The following is a 15043-nucleotide window of genomic DNA, read 5'->3' as shown; positions in this document are numbered from 1 at the left end:
TGGTCCTTGACCCTGAGTTAAGGCGGTCTGGGCAGCTCTGCTGCCTTTGTATCTCTTACCTGATGGCTTCAGCAGTGTATGGGGGCCAGCAGAAGACGTCCAGGGCCATGATGTGAGGCCCAGGAGCAGGGCACAGGGCCGATCCTGGAAGAGCTGCTGAGCTTTGCGGCTTTCCACAAGGGTGGTGTGACCTTCTTCGCCCTTGTGGAGTGACTAGAGAGAAAGAATATATTTCACTTTCTCTCAATATCAGAATAGACTAGCTGGTTTCTTGGGGTCTTCTCTGGGAAGGGGGAGGTTTCTCTAGGAAGCCAAAATTTGGCCCATTAACATTTTTTATTTTCCTAAACCCTGAGCTGAAGATAACTGGAGAAAAAAAAAAAAAAAAGAAAAAAAAAAAAGGTTGTGTAGTGGTGTGTGACTAACTGCAATCTTGCACTGAAGCCAAACCAGGCAACTCTAATGGCACAGACGAGAAGCTGCCACCTAGGTAGGAAATTTTTCTATTTGCTTCCCATGGCCTCCTGCCCATGCTGAGCCCTGTGCAATTGCTGACAGCACATCTGCTACGGGGCTGGATTTACACCGCCTCATTCTCTGTTTATAGGGGTGATTCATCTTTGGAAACATTGGCTACTGGATGCAGTTAGAGGGATATTGCCCGCGATGGTGCGCTCCATCGTTCATTCTAACCTTTGATTTTCTGGGTGACATCGAATGATGGCAGCGTTTTTTATGATCACCTGCATTTGTACAGGCAAGTACAAGACTGTGCAGGTAGGTGGGAAAGACTCTGTGTTTCACTCTGTAGAGAGGAGGAAAACAACTCCTTGGAAAAAGAAAATAAGAGGGAAAAAAAGGCACAGTCGAGAAAAACCATCATCATTTTGCACAGACACTGGTATAACCTCATGTTCCCCACAAAACATATTTCCCTCAGTTCAATTTCCACGTATCAGGTTTTGCCTGTGAATACTCATGAGGCACAAATCAGACCCTTTAATCCATGATTAGTATGTTGCCCCACGCTCAGCGGTTGCATCATGATTTGCTGTTATTGTTGAATGGATGCTGTGCTATTTAATTGTTTTTTGCTTAGTGATCTGTTTGCTCTGTTAATATTTAATTCTCTTTTTCCATCCTCCTTTCTACCCCCAAAAGGCCTAAAGAATAGAAAACGTCTTTCATTTTCTCAGGCTTCATGTGCTATTGTAAGAAAATACCTATTCATAATCTGCTGTACGTGATAATGATGACATACAGTCATAAAGCTGGAATTTTTAAGTGCTTGCCACTGCTGCTTTATAGCTGAGAGAAAAAAAAAAATTGACCTGATTTGAAGTAAAGCAGGTTAGTGTGCTTTATTTGCCTTTTCCAATGGTTCGGATAATGAACAAATTGTCATCTTTACATATCCTCTGCCAGACTCGGAGCTGAGTGCTGCATGCAAGCCTGAATGACAGTAAACAACGCGCTGCCTGGTGCTTTGCACGCCACGCAGAGGTGAATTCATGAGAACAAATTAGACCTTTGATTGATCCTTTAAACAAAAAGAAAGGAAAACAGTAACAGTAATTTATACGAGCTCTAGCTGCATTGCATTTTTTATAGTGATCAATATTCTGGGCATTGTAAACAGCAGCTTTACATAATAAATAGCTGCATTATGCAATGCTAGTTAAATTTAGAAATGGTTATTTTATTACCTTCAGCAGACATAAAAGAGAGAGTGATAGAGCCGGAGCCCAGGGCTGCTGGTGTCTGAGGACGCGGGGACCAGCTGGGGCTGGCAGGAGGTGAGCGCAGCCCCGGGGGGCTGCGGGGGGCCTGGGGGCTCTCGCACCGCCCGCGGGGTGGCCCCCGCGCCGAAACGCGGCGCGCTCGGCAGCCAAGCATCTCCGCACAATAAAGGGGAAGATTTATGATGAACGAACGAAATGTGCTACTTTTGTTCTCCCTGGTGTCCCTATAAAGCTTTTGTTTGACAGGCTGGTTGGGCTCTGGTTCGCTACAGGCTCTGCTGTGCTGCTACCGGCTGCTCTGAGACCGGTTGTGTGCGGGCTGGAGATCAATTATCTTCCTGCTAGGAATAAACAGGGTTTTCCTCTTTCCTCTCTAGTAGCGTTTGCTATTATCCTGGAGAAGAGGATCCCTTTCTTTTCCTTCCCAGCCACACACACAGATGGGTTGCTGAAGGGTGGGGACGGGAGAATTCAGATTTGTGGCATTCATCTTAATAGCCCGCTCCTCTTGCAGCCTGCTGCTGCTAACTTAGCGTTCAGTGCGCTGCCCATTTACAATAGGCTGGAAGGATGAGCTCTTTTGTTATAAACAATTATGAGACATCTCAATCCAATAAACGCATTGAAATGAGAGCCTCTGAAAATGTGAGTTTGGAAAAATACAGCTGGAGAAGGAAAGTCGCATTGTGAAATCTTCGGCTGAGCACCACGCTGTTGGTTGGCTGTTTCATAACACGCAGGGAGCTCTGATGTGGGAAACAACGGGACTCTAATTAGGACATCAGGGCTGTGATGTTGCTCTGCTCACAGCGGTTGGCACCCATTTACCTGGAGGCTGAGGCGCTCTCGGGAAGGCTGGAGCCAACCCGCTGGTGGAATTTGTGGGTAGGAGTTCGTACGGCACTGAGGCTACAGGGCTCCGAGTTAAAGGTTAATCCAAAGCAGCATCAAACTGAAGTTAAATGCAGATCTAGGTCATCACTTTACAAGGACAACCGTTGGGTTTTTAATGGACTGAACCAAAATCCTGATTCAGAGGAGAACCAAAATCCTGATTTGGAAGAGAGTCCAGCTTTTCAAGAATGTCGATTGGGATCGATACTGGGAATATCTCTAATATTTACACGGATTTGCTTTTTCTCAACTACAGGTCACACTTAGTACAAACAAGAGTCTTGCCCAGCATCTGTTGTGCCCATGAATTTTCAAGCTATTGAGCAGCACATAGTGGCTCCAGAGAAATCATTAAAGATTATTTAGCTGAGCTGCTCTGAGAGGTGAAGAGTTAAAGCTAAATCCCATTTGAAAGTAAACTTTGGAAAAGCAGTGAATTTTCTCAAAGGCTGACTGCTCTTGATTTACAAGGAGTTCTGATCCCAGTCCTGATTTCAATTAAAGAGAAATCCTCAGGCATTTCTGCAGTTTGGCGTCGTTCTTTATTCCACATTGTTATATATTGAGCAATAAACAAAACAAACAAAGACTGTATTCTGCAATGAACTACATACGTCCTGTGCAATCTTGGCAAAATCAATAGGTCAGAGTCTGGCCTTGGATCGTCTCAGATCCGCTGTCAATAATCCCTCCTGCTGCAGTGGAATTTACATCAGTGTAAGTAAAAGCGGAATACTGAGACACAAACCTATCCGTATGTTCACCTAAATGAGAGAGAGGGAGCAAAACACCATAGACTCCACTCCTCTGTACAGAAGGAAGAATAAATAAATAGGTAGCTGGCATTGTAAACTGATTTAACTGCCAGGCCTCCAAAAACCATGACAGTATGTCTCCAAGAAAGCACATTAAGCCAAGCTGTGGGATCTTTGCTCTCTACTCGTTGTGCCTCTAGGTCCTGGTTCCCCACCTGGGTCTGCAGCTCCTGGGGCTGTGCAGTGGAGGCTGAGCTTGCAGGCAGCAAGCACCGCGTCTTTAAATGGCAGGGATGCGGTGCTGCCTCGGGAGAGAAAGGAGGCAGGGGCAGGGGTAAAAGCAGCTCAGCCACGGCTCTGATTTCCCCACGGGAACTTGGTGACACAGCAAGGGGACGGGTGGGCTCAGTGTCCCCACTGCCAGCCTGTCCTTCTGCCCGAGGATGGCATCTGAGCCTCAAGCCCCTGCTTAGCACTTTCCCGGAGCGATGAAATATTCAGATGGCAGACATTTTAATGCCTCCCTCTATTTCTGTTATAGCCGAGTCTTGTTTTTAAATAGATCAGATTCTCATCCCCATTCAAGGCAGCATAATTCAGGAGGTAATCCAGACAAAGTCACCTGGCTCTACTGAAGCCCATAGAAAAGCGTTTGTAGGAGATTGCAATCACAGAAAATGCTCATGGCACTGGGTGAGTGAAACCGTGCTCCAGAGCCATAAATATCATAACCTGCCTTTGACGTGGGCCCTTCAGATCTCCCACCCTTTGTTGCAGCCTGGCCGGAGCTTGCCCAGCGAGCGCATGAGGCTCCGTGCGCCCTTTCATCCTCCCCACACGCTTCTTCCTAAGTCTTCATTTGTATGCACACGCTTTGTAATCACTCATCCTGGCCATAAAACCTACAGGATTTTAAATTGAACTGAAGTCCCGAATGCTTTAAAAGAATTTATGTTGCATAATTGTACTGGTTTGCCTGAAAACAAACAATGATGTATGGCTAAAATACTCTCTCGGGGAGATGACTCAGATCTTTCCTTGTGGCTCAGACCTTGCTTGGCTGCTGATGGTGCAACTTGTAATCTCTCCTCTAGATGCACGCTGAGGGAAGACAAACAAAAGAGTAATGTGCAGAGCAGAGGGCATAGATGAGAAAACACGAGTTATTTGGAGCTTTTGGAGACACTCAATGCTTTCATTCGTTCTGAATCAAGGCAACTTTGGAGATTATGGAAAAGAAAACCAGACCCCGTCGGCATTATGCAGCAACCTACCCTAGCAGCTGTGTGCCTGGTGAAATCCCTTGTGCCTGGGCATCCATCACCAAGGGCATTGCAGGCGAGCCCGGGCACCCGGGCTGCTCCGTCTGTGCCATGGGTGTGCGATGTTTGTGCCATGTCACCAGCTGGTGTGGGGTTTGCTGTCACTGTTGTCACTTCAAACATCTTCCCATACTTTGTTTTCTGTAATCATGGTTTTACACCACACCTAACAAAACACTTTAGCCACTGCATGAAAGGTTTAACCTGTTGTTAAAAAGAGACAGCCACCTCCTCCCCTTCCTCCAGTTTGACACTGGCAGAGAGAGAGCCCTCACAAGTCCCAAGATCGTCATCTGACTCTTGGTAGTTAATTTTTCAACCAAGGTTCAAAAAGATCTATGAACGCTTTACTCTGTGGATACGACATTCAGCCAGTGCCTAAATGTCAGGAATGGAAGCCCAAAACAGGAGTGAGAAGGATCGGAGCCACCTCACTGAGTACAGTTCTAAAGGCCTACGTTTGCTTGGTACATATGTACCGCCCCGGTTTGCAGAGGTGGCTTTGCAGATTTGGGGATTTTGCCGTTTTTCTGCAGTTTGCAGATTTGGGGATTTCCATTCTGAGCACGCACTAAAACCACAGCTGCTGCTGTGTGTGAGCAGGCGTTTGCAGGATGGTGGCCCCAGGTGGATCTGGCTGTTTCGTTCAGGCATTACCAGCAGGACAGAGGACATCTAAGGGGTTGTTGCTCCCCGCAGCCCTGGAAACGCAATGCGTGCCGTGGTGTAACCTGATGCACTTAGAGCTGTGCACCCCGCAAGCTCCCTCCACCCTTCCTTTTTCTAAAACAAAAATAACAGCTCTGAAGTTACCATTACGGAGTGTCCTCAAGTAGCAAGTCTGCCTTCCATTCCAATCAAAGCAAAGCCGAGCAGTCTGAGGCCATCAGTTTGCAAAGAAAGAGCATTAAAAATAGTAAAAATAGGAAAAAAAAAAAAAAGTTAACTTCATAGCAAAGAATAAAATAAGAAACTTTTCTTTTTTCTGAAGGCAGTGCCAAGCATCAACAGGGAACATATCAATTCGTAACAGCTGTGGATAGCTATTTCTATCCCAGACTTCAGCAGATTAATTGGGGGAGCATGGTAAAAGTTAACAGATCTGTGTCCAGCAAGGTTAATTCTGAGGTTAACAGAACATGACGCAAAGCAAATCAGCCGCTGTTTTTCTCCCTCGCTCTGAGCAGTGTAATTGCATTACTGCTACTGGAAGGGTAGTCAGCTCTTCTCAATCTGTGGTCTGCCACTGTGGAAGGGGCAACCTGTGAAAAACAGGTTTTCTTTACAAACATACCCTCCTGCCTTTCTCATTCAATGCCTACGTAACCACTGTGATGAAGGGGTGGTTGCTAATATCACAACTGCCTCTGGTCCTGTTTTGTGACTGTCATTCCTTTCTGTAAGTTCGGTGACTAATTTTTGTGCAGTTCAATTTTTTTTTAAGATGTCAAAACCCAAAAGGGATCTTAAAATCTTTTCTAGCAGCAGTTCTGCAAAAATGCTTATGGTTTTTGCTTCCACCTTGCCTCATCTCCTGTTCCAAAATGATTTGCGTGGCTCACCCGCTCCGTAGCGCTGCCACCAATGGCCGAGGGATGCCGCAGTGCTTTTTCCAGAGGACTTCCAGTCTAAATGCAGCCGGCAGCCTAAAAAGGGACGAAAAAAAGATGCGCAATGCAGAGACTTGCAAATGGCCCTGTGGGAACGTGGTGGCAGAGAAGAATCTCCCGATTCCTGGTGCAGTGGACTGTCCTGTCCCGGGGGCCCGTAGCCAGTTCGTGCTGGCTAATTTTGACGTGCATCATGAGAAATTGTTTCATTTCCTGACTGTACAAGTGTAGCTCACAGAGACATATTGGCAGTGGTGATTTAGAAGTCAAATTAAAAACATTCCGGCTCAGCTTTAGACAGATCGATCTAGAATAGGGCTAATGATGTACTTTCGTAATGCGCTTTGAGAAACCCTGGTTAAGATACCTGAGTAAGTGCTAAGTGCTATTAATAGAGCTGATGGGATAAGTTCGAAACTCTTCCCCAATGAAATACATATTTCCATCAAACTGCTTTCAAAATTGTGCATGTTCCCCTAATGTGTAAGCAGGTTTAAAAAATAAATAAATTAGAAAACAGAAAACACTGTGAAATATATACATATATATTTCACTCTGGAATGTCTTTTTGGTTTAATTGCTTCTTGTATTTTATAATTGAAAATAAAAGAGTCTCAAAAAAAAAATAATATATATATATATATATATATATGCTTTGACCTTCTTCCCTTTATCTCTGAGGAGAATTTTGGGAATTTTATTCTCACTCGAGATGAAGCCAGACGTGAGGGCCGCAGGCTCTGCAGTGCAAGGTACGTGTGCTGCGGGGGCTCCCTCGGGGACCTGCGCCCCTGCTCCAGCGCGGAAGAGAAAAGATGCTTCCAGCCTTGTATTCACAAGTCTGACTCAAACTGCCTTGTGATTGCTGGAAGGAATATGAAGACTAGTTCGTGAACTTAAAATAATGTTGTTCACTTCTCTCCAGCTATTTATAAACTGCCTGGAGGATTCATGTTGCAGCCTGCTCCAGCAGGATCTTGCTCTCCTAAGTGTCCCAGGAAGGGAAGGAAAATTCTCCCCCAAGCCTGCATGCTGCTGCCTTTCTGCCATCTCGGATGGCAAAACTGGGGTGCAACAAGACTGTACACCCATACCCACACGTTTGGGTGCCTTGCCACATTCTGTGGTTGCAAGATAGCCCAGGGACTAACTGCTGAGCTGTCATCTACATGCAGGGAAGAGGAAGGAGGGGACACCCCTGGTTCTCCTGCCCTCATGCAACGCAAAGTCAGGGAGCGAGAAAGAGCCTTCCTAGAGTCTTACAGAAACGCAGCCTCAGTTCTCCAGCTGTCCCTGGTTAATCATCATCTTCGTCAGGAGGGAAATGAGGATCTGAGCCATGACTCAGAGCCACATCCCCACGCGTGGCCTCCTCTGAGGGAGGCAGATGATGCGCCGTCCTTTCCTCGGGGCTGCCAAGTCCAGAGGCACAGACATAGCAGGGTTTTAGGGATGCTGGCCTTAAGACAGACCTTCAAAAATAGTTTCCTCAGATGTTACCTTGAGCGGTTTCTGTGTGTATTCCTGCCAATGAGCTGTTGTTAGAATATTTGTGGAAAATAAACTCTGGAGAGCCATGAGCAGAGCCAAGCAGATTAATTTAAGACAAGAAAATATTTGTGGGAAAGTTTATGTTTGTTTGCACTATCCACCCAACTCTATCACACAGCATTTTCCATGAGTACATGACTTTGCTGAGGCACCTTTTGATCAGCAAGATAAATCAATTACCGTGTATTCATTTCTGTTTTTCAGCTATGAGGCACTAGCAGAAACGTTGGTATTTCCTCCAAGAAGAATTGGTTTTGGCTCCGAACTTCACTTGAAGAGTTAACATTTCTCAAGCCATGACCTCAAAACCACAAATAGAAAGAAAAATAACGTAAGATAGATGAGCACAAAGTTCTGGAAGCTCTAAAGGGTAAAAAACAAATTTCAGTACGTTTTGTAACCATCCTCTTAGCTAAGGGAAAAGGACATTTTCATGAAACTGCGCCCTCGAGCCCACAGAGATGTGCTGGGTGGATCACAGGCACATGGCTCCCTGTGGGATGATGGCTGGGGCTCCGGTCCTCCGGCTCAAAGGAGGACTGCACCTACCTGAGCCATCTGAGCAAGAGAGCTGGTGTTGGACGCCAACAAAGCCTTCTGGACCTGTCCCTGGACCCTACCAGTTCTCCTTCCCATGTGCAATTCAACAGGCCTTGAAGCTCATTGATATATTTTTTTTTTCCAGTGAAAATCACCTGATGAAAAGAGAAAATTTCCACCATGATCCCAGTGACCCAGCATCAACGGGGACACAAAGACTGTGCAGAAGTCAGTCTCTGATGGAGCAAAGCATGCTGCCTTCCTTGCCTTTTCTCTTCCACACCTGCAACTCCCGGCTGTCATCTCCTCCTCACGTCAAGCCTGTCCGTCTGTCTGTCACTTTCCAGGCTCCTTCCTCTCCTGTCCTGACCATCGTCTCCCCACTCACCGGGCTGTGCTTCAGGCTGCCTCCATTTGGTGTCTCCCACAAAGTCCTGCGGTGAGAGGCCATCGTTTGGCCGTGCCCAAACAAAAGGGTGGCAGAAACCAAAATGAGATCAGTGATTACTCATGAGGAAAACGCCACAGCAACACTTCTGCTGCTGTTTTTCCAAGTCAGAAAAGAAAATGGGAAAAATAAAGCAGCCACGAAAACCAGGCCTGACCCACCAGCTCCAGTAAAGTTACCCCAGCATGGGAATCCCTAAGCTGGCCTGAAGGGCTTTGGGTTATTGATTTAATTATCCCAGGAGAAGAGCTCAGCATTACAGAGCGAGATGCTGCCTCTGGGTGCGGCTCTGTGGTGGAAGAAAGGAGAATTATTCCAGATTTCTGCTGCAGGAAATCCAGAACCCCAGAGCTGCCTAGGCTGGCAGTGGCCACTGGATGTCATTGGGTCCAACCCCACTGAGGCAGGGCCCTTTGGAGGCCCTGCCAGCCATCTCTCATGACACATGCTGTCTAGAGGTGTCTATACCTCTCAAATGAAGGTGGCCAGCGTTAAATAAAGCAGATGGAAGGTGAGGGATACCCTCTCTGCAGGGCCAAACGAGATGAGGGAGGAAAGGAGGGCACCACTTGTGCTTTGTGCCTGGCGTCCCTGCGACCCAGCAGTCACAGTGCTGCTTGCTGCACACCTCGGGTGTTTGCTGACTCGTCCGTAGAGCGGTCACTGTATTTGGTGGGGATATTTTGAGGTAAAAACCCGTTTTCATAGCTGAAATGATTTCACCATGGATCAGCATCGTATGACTGGAAATGGGACATGAAGCACCACATCAGACTGGAAGGAGCTGAGCATCTCAGGGAGCTGCGTTAAATCCCGTTTCAAGATAACACCTCAGTTAATGAGGAGCAACACTGTGAATGATCTCTGCAGATGTCCCCGAATTACAAGGAGCTCTGAGCAACACAACAAATTTGCAAGTACAGCTTTAAAAATTTTCTTAAGAAGAATATATATATAAAAAAAAAAAAAAAAAAAAGCTGGCCCGGCGGCGTGAAATCCTGTCTCCTTGCCCGAAAGCATATGGTGTGTTACATGAGCAATGCAGCGCGCTCCGCTCGGGGCTGCTGGGGCTTGCGGTATCCGGTTACAATCAGGTGAAAGCGAGGGGAGACACAAAAATAGCTCAGCAGCCCACAGTCCCACCCACGGGAAAGCACAAGGCACCCAGCGGAGGTTGCACGCCGAAGCTTGCTGCATCAGCAGCTCCTGGAGCGGCGCTGGCTGCAGCTGCAGCCTGCGAGCTCCCCGGGACGGGGACCAAGGGATGGCAGCCAGCGGCAGGCTGGTGCACAAACCTTCCTGCAGCAGGGGTTTTGCTGCTGGTTTACCTGAATCCAGGCACGTTTGCTCTGGCGGTGCAGGAGCTGGCTGCCGGTGCCACCATGTAGTCATCTCAAGTGAGAGCAGAGCATGGGGGGGTTTCACCTTGTGCCTTGTCGCTGGTGCTTTGGGTGTCATCACCATCAGGTTGGACCCTCACAGGACATTTCTGAGAATAGAAATACAGCGCTGAGACTGACAGAGCATTGAGGCTTCTCCATCCGGCAGATAAAACCTCATCAAAGGCTCAGATCAGTTAAACACATGGCGAGCTGCCCCTCCCAAAGCCCAGACTTCAAAGGTGACACCTCACTGACCTCAGCCCGTTGTCCAGAGATGGGTTAACGGGCAGGCCCCACGGTTCGGGCAGGGATGGTGTCACACCCATCTGACACCCGGGGGCAAATTCAGTACCCCGGGAGGATGCGCCCAGACCCATCTGTCTTAGGGATGGAGCCCTGTGCCCAGACACAGGAGGTGCTGTGATCGGTGCCCTCTCTCCTGGGGTCCTTCCCACCCCGCGGAGCTGCAGTCCCACCGCCGGCCTCCTCCCCTCTTGCCCAGAGAATGGTTTGGGTTACCCCTTGTGTAAGCAACCGTGGATATTTTTGACTGTCCTTTTCAATTCCAGCCGAAGTCGGTGCCACAGGCAGCTCTCTTAGTAGATTGCTTTTGTGATTTATGCAGGTCCAGAAGAGTCCAAGGATCATTTATCTTCAAACCAGGAGAGAGATGAAAGAGTCATGGTAGTAAAATTTCCTGCGGAGCTAGATCTGAGCATCAAAGAGGGGAAAATGTCATTGTTTTACCGAGACGAAACAACGTGAGAAAGGTTTTAATGCTGGAGGATTTTTTTTTTTTAACTGAATAATCTGTCTTAAGGGAAAAAAAAAAAAAAAGATTTTGGAAACGAGAGGAGAGCAAATAAGCATGGGTGGGTATCACTGGGATGCAACCCGGGGAACGCAACCAGCCGGGTGCTCCTGGGGAGGGAGGCACAACCAGGCAGGGACCTGCTGTGACTGCCTGGTGTCCCCAAGGGTGCCCCACGTCTGCTGGTGGCCCAGCATGGCCAAGTGAGGGTCCCCCGACAGCCCAGCACCCCGGGGCTCACCAGCCAAGCTGAAACCTGGGGAAACTCAATCACGTCAGCCGGGCGGCTGGGAAGGAGCCGAAGGAAGGAGAGGGCTGGGAAAGGGTCCGTTTACATTTGCAGCAGATGCTATCTGGAGGAGGAAAATACTTTTATTTCCCCTGTGGACTGCCAGTTGATTTTGTTGCGGCAGGCACTAATGGAAAATAATAAAACCCGTTTTAGTCAGGCTGTATCCCGAACACTTACAGGTCAAGCCAGTACTCAAAACAGATGGTTATGGAACATAGCACATTAGTTTGTCACCAGCATCTACGGTGGCCAGGGGATTTTTACCATTTGAAATTGAATTTCATAGGTCAAGGCCTTACGTGGGTCTTGAAAAACAGCGCATCTCTGTAAAGTTAGTGTGACCGGGGAGGCAATTACTGGGTGTAAAGACACGCAACCTCTGTGTTTGTTAGCACTGCAGAAAAGCAACAGGGACCCATGGTGGGATCCACAACACAGCCATAAACCCCAGAATATGGTCATTAATTGTTATGGACTGAAATATTTCAGTATGCTCTTCCTGCTGCTAAATCAAATCCCTGGACAAAACTCACAGTTGGCATCTTTCACTGAAAATGGTGCCCTCTCGGTTTATAATTCAAAATGCACCAATGGCTGTAAAGGAAGCTTGGTCGTAGGAGCCCAAGTTTCTTAGAAGTGAATCAGAAGTGGAACCATTTGTTTAGGAGAGGTTAACTTATGTCAACATCCAGGTAACCTCAAGCATCTTCCATGTGGTTTTATACTTACGGAATAAATAAAGCAGGGGCAGGAGGTGGTGCAGGAGGCATCACGCACACACTGGTGCCTCTCCTTCCTTCTCCATCCCTTGCAATCAGCCCTCTAACCACCGTGCTCCCACCCCCCTGACTCAGGAGGGTTGTATAAGGGTGCCCAGCATCCGAATTAGCCCAAATTAGAGACAGGGACCACCAAAATGGCTTTAAGCACAGCAAAGGTTGAGGGTGGTTCACATGCTGCATGTCCACACGGTCCTTCTCATCCCTGGTGGCCCCCCAAGACCAGGGACCCCTGCAGCCCCACACCACGCCCCAAGGCCAGGCATACTCCAGCACTGCTGCCTTTACCACGGCACCAAGCACATGTGCCACAAGGCTCTGGTGTAGGGCTCCTGTGGGGTGGGTGGGACGTGGGGACCTCCCCCCCCAGGGTGCAGAGGGACCCTCTTGGCTTCAGCACTTACATGGCGCTGCCTTTCCTGCCTCTGCCAAGCAGGTTCCTGCTGACTCACGGATAGTATTGATCACAAATGTAATTAATAATAGCAAAACTCGCAGCCTAGGCTACAAACCTGCCTTCTCCACACTGTGCTCTGCCTGCTTTGGCCATTCAGCTCAAACACATCGCTGTCCCCATCTGCTAGGGGACGCATTTACCACAAGACCCTGGCAGCAAGGTGCAGAAGATCCCCACAGGCGTTGTACACCAGAACTGGCACTTATCATTCCTCAGTCCTTTACCTGAGCTGTGCTGGGTTTCCCTGTCCTCCCCCCAGCTGGATTTTCTCCTGTGCCTCCCTCAGCAGCATCTTCCAGAAGGAAGGGGTTGGTCCTGCTGCCCTGCCTTTTATGTACAGTGGAGCCCTGGCTAATTATTTGCTAATTTTTTGCTAATTATCACCAAGCACAGGCCAGACTGATCAGCACCTCCTGCACCCCATGGCCCTGGGGATAGCCAGCATTAGGGAGATGAGCCCCATGCTTGGTAGATGTGCCGATCTGCTACACCTGAGCCCTTACCGTGCTTTTCTTCCCTGCCTTTATCCTTTTTTCACCCAAAGCCAAGTGCGGGTCTCGGGAGGGGTGTGCTGTGCTGCTAGCAGCTGATGCGAGGTGGGAAGTATGCATGGCCACTTTGTGTCCCAGTAATATTGGAAGAAGTCTGGCATCGCTATCATTTCTGCAGGTTTTTCCTGCAATTTTTTCCCGCAATTCAGCTTGTGTAAAACCCCCTCTCAGGGAGGAATTAATAGCACGCTGTGTTTGTGCTAAATATTGATCCACGTTTTTGTCTTTATACGGAAAGCTGCACAGGCTGCTGGACAAAAATCTGCGAACAACAAACACTAAATCCGCTGATGGTTAGATAATGAGAAAGATCCCCAGTTCCTCACACTGATCCCAAAATTGCCTCATTTGTGCTCTGTGCAGCACTCGGGCAGGCAGTGCCTCTGCGCAGGGGTCGGCGGCTGCAGCCCCGAGGCCAGGGGATGGAGCTGGAAACAGCACTTGGATCTCCAGATCTGCCATAGTGCAATGCTACCTGAAATCCCAATGCTTTTCTTTTCCCTGGTGCTCTTATTTTCCAGTCTCGCTGGGTGCCGAGCTCCTGCTCCCCTTCCCAGTACAGGTATTTTGCACCGCTCCCGTTCCCCCCATCATCAACTTCTTCTTTTTAAGACTCTGCTATTGCTGACTCCCCACAGGTCTGCACCACATAACGAGAGGACTTTTCTAATGTCTCAGAGATTTCTAAATTAAACGTAAAATGTTTATTGCAGAGATGCCCGGCCATACATTATGCATCACCATTCCAACACAATAACGTAATACTGGTAGAAATTATCCACGTAGAGCTGCAATCAGCTTCAGCTACTGCTCTTCCCATGCTTCACAACCTGAGCGTTGGGCTGTGGAAAAGGGTTTTGGCTTGATTTCTCCTGGCCGGGAGCCGTCTGTGCTCCTGGCGCAGATTGCAGGGTAAATCTGGTGTTCGCTGAGACGGCTGTGAGTGACGCCGACAGCTTTTAAATCACCTCAGCTGCCCACGTACAGCCACAGGCCACATCTGACCCTGGAGGTCGGGTCTCTTCTCAGCCGGTGTAAATCAGCTGGGATGGAGGTGTGGTGGCAGGCCTGAGCGCCAGGCTGGTTTTTATGTAAGCGTCTGTGTGGTAATTCCAGCTCAGAGGGACACCTGCGGGCTGCGGCCCTCTGCTGCTGGAGCTGTCAGGCCTCGCCACGGTAGAAATACCTTTCATGGTGAAAGCTCCGAGTACAAAGTGCCTTGTGGGTGCCGCACGGATGCTCCCTTTGCAATCCACTTTCCCTGATGGGAGGATGCCAGCAAGGCCCAGGACCAGGCCTAGCGCTCCTCAGCACCGATTCCAATTATTAATACACTCCTAAGCCTTTTCCAATGACTTTGACACTGCGGACTGGCTGTGGGCTGGTCCAAGCTGGGCCCAGCTCCCCAAAATTGCCACCACTTTGCTGTGGGGATAGTCTGGTCTTGCCAGGAGGGGCTCCCCACTGTGACGGCCAGGAGACCTCTCCGCTGGCCCTGCTGCCTTCGGAGGGGATCATTTTTCTCCTTACAGGTGTGCACCCAGAGCAGGATCAGGCCTGTGGGGTGTGGGGGGGGTGCTCACCCACCCCATGTGCTGAGCTGAGCCTTGGCCCAGCGCCGCTGTTGGACATGGTGTGAGCATGGGTGTGTGTACATCCTCCAACGCCGTCATACCCAGACCATAAGGTCATTTCTAGTCGGGTTTTATCTGGACAAATTACACTGTGAGTAGAACAATCTCAGCAAAACATAGCACGTCATAAAAACAACCTCTTCTCGAAATTAATTCTGCTTTGCTTTTCATCGCTTTTTGCACGGTCCAGGACACACCAGACTGGCGGCAGCACTCCATGGCCTGGGCCGAGGGAGGAGGAAGCAAAACACCAGCTCCTTCCTATGCCCCTGCCA

General features: G+C 48.7%; 1 long non-coding RNA gene across 9 annotated transcripts in view; it reads right to left on the bottom strand.

The window, feature by feature from the left end:
* Window positions 1–1280: 1280 nt before the first annotated feature.
* The window catches only part of LOC106032018 (uncharacterized), a 201786-nt gene continuing 188023 nt past the window's right edge, over window positions 1281–15043 (bottom strand). For 2 of the 9 annotated variants that reach the window (XR_010833495.1, XR_010833493.1), the window contains exons 3-7: window positions 10764–10955; window positions 10191–10351; window positions 8055–8848; window positions 6276–6359; window positions 1281–5590 (exon numbers count right to left, since the gene is read on the bottom strand). This is a non-coding gene — a long non-coding RNA (uncharacterized lncRNA). Of the gene's footprint in view, window positions 5591–6275; window positions 6360–8054; window positions 8849–10190; window positions 10352–10763; window positions 10956–12807; window positions 14381–15043 lie in introns of those variants that run through there. The other 7 variants (XR_010833501.1, XR_010833494.1, XR_010833496.1 and 4 more) reach the window with 7 other exon arrangements.

This window comes from Anser cygnoides, chromosome 9, assembly GCF_040182565.1.
Source record: "Anser cygnoides isolate HZ-2024a breed goose chromosome 9, Taihu_goose_T2T_genome, whole genome shotgun sequence".
Classification (NCBI taxonomy): Eukaryota; Metazoa; Chordata; class Aves; order Anseriformes; family Anatidae; genus Anser; species Anser cygnoides.
This window is presented reverse-complemented; position numbering and strand designations above follow the sequence as displayed.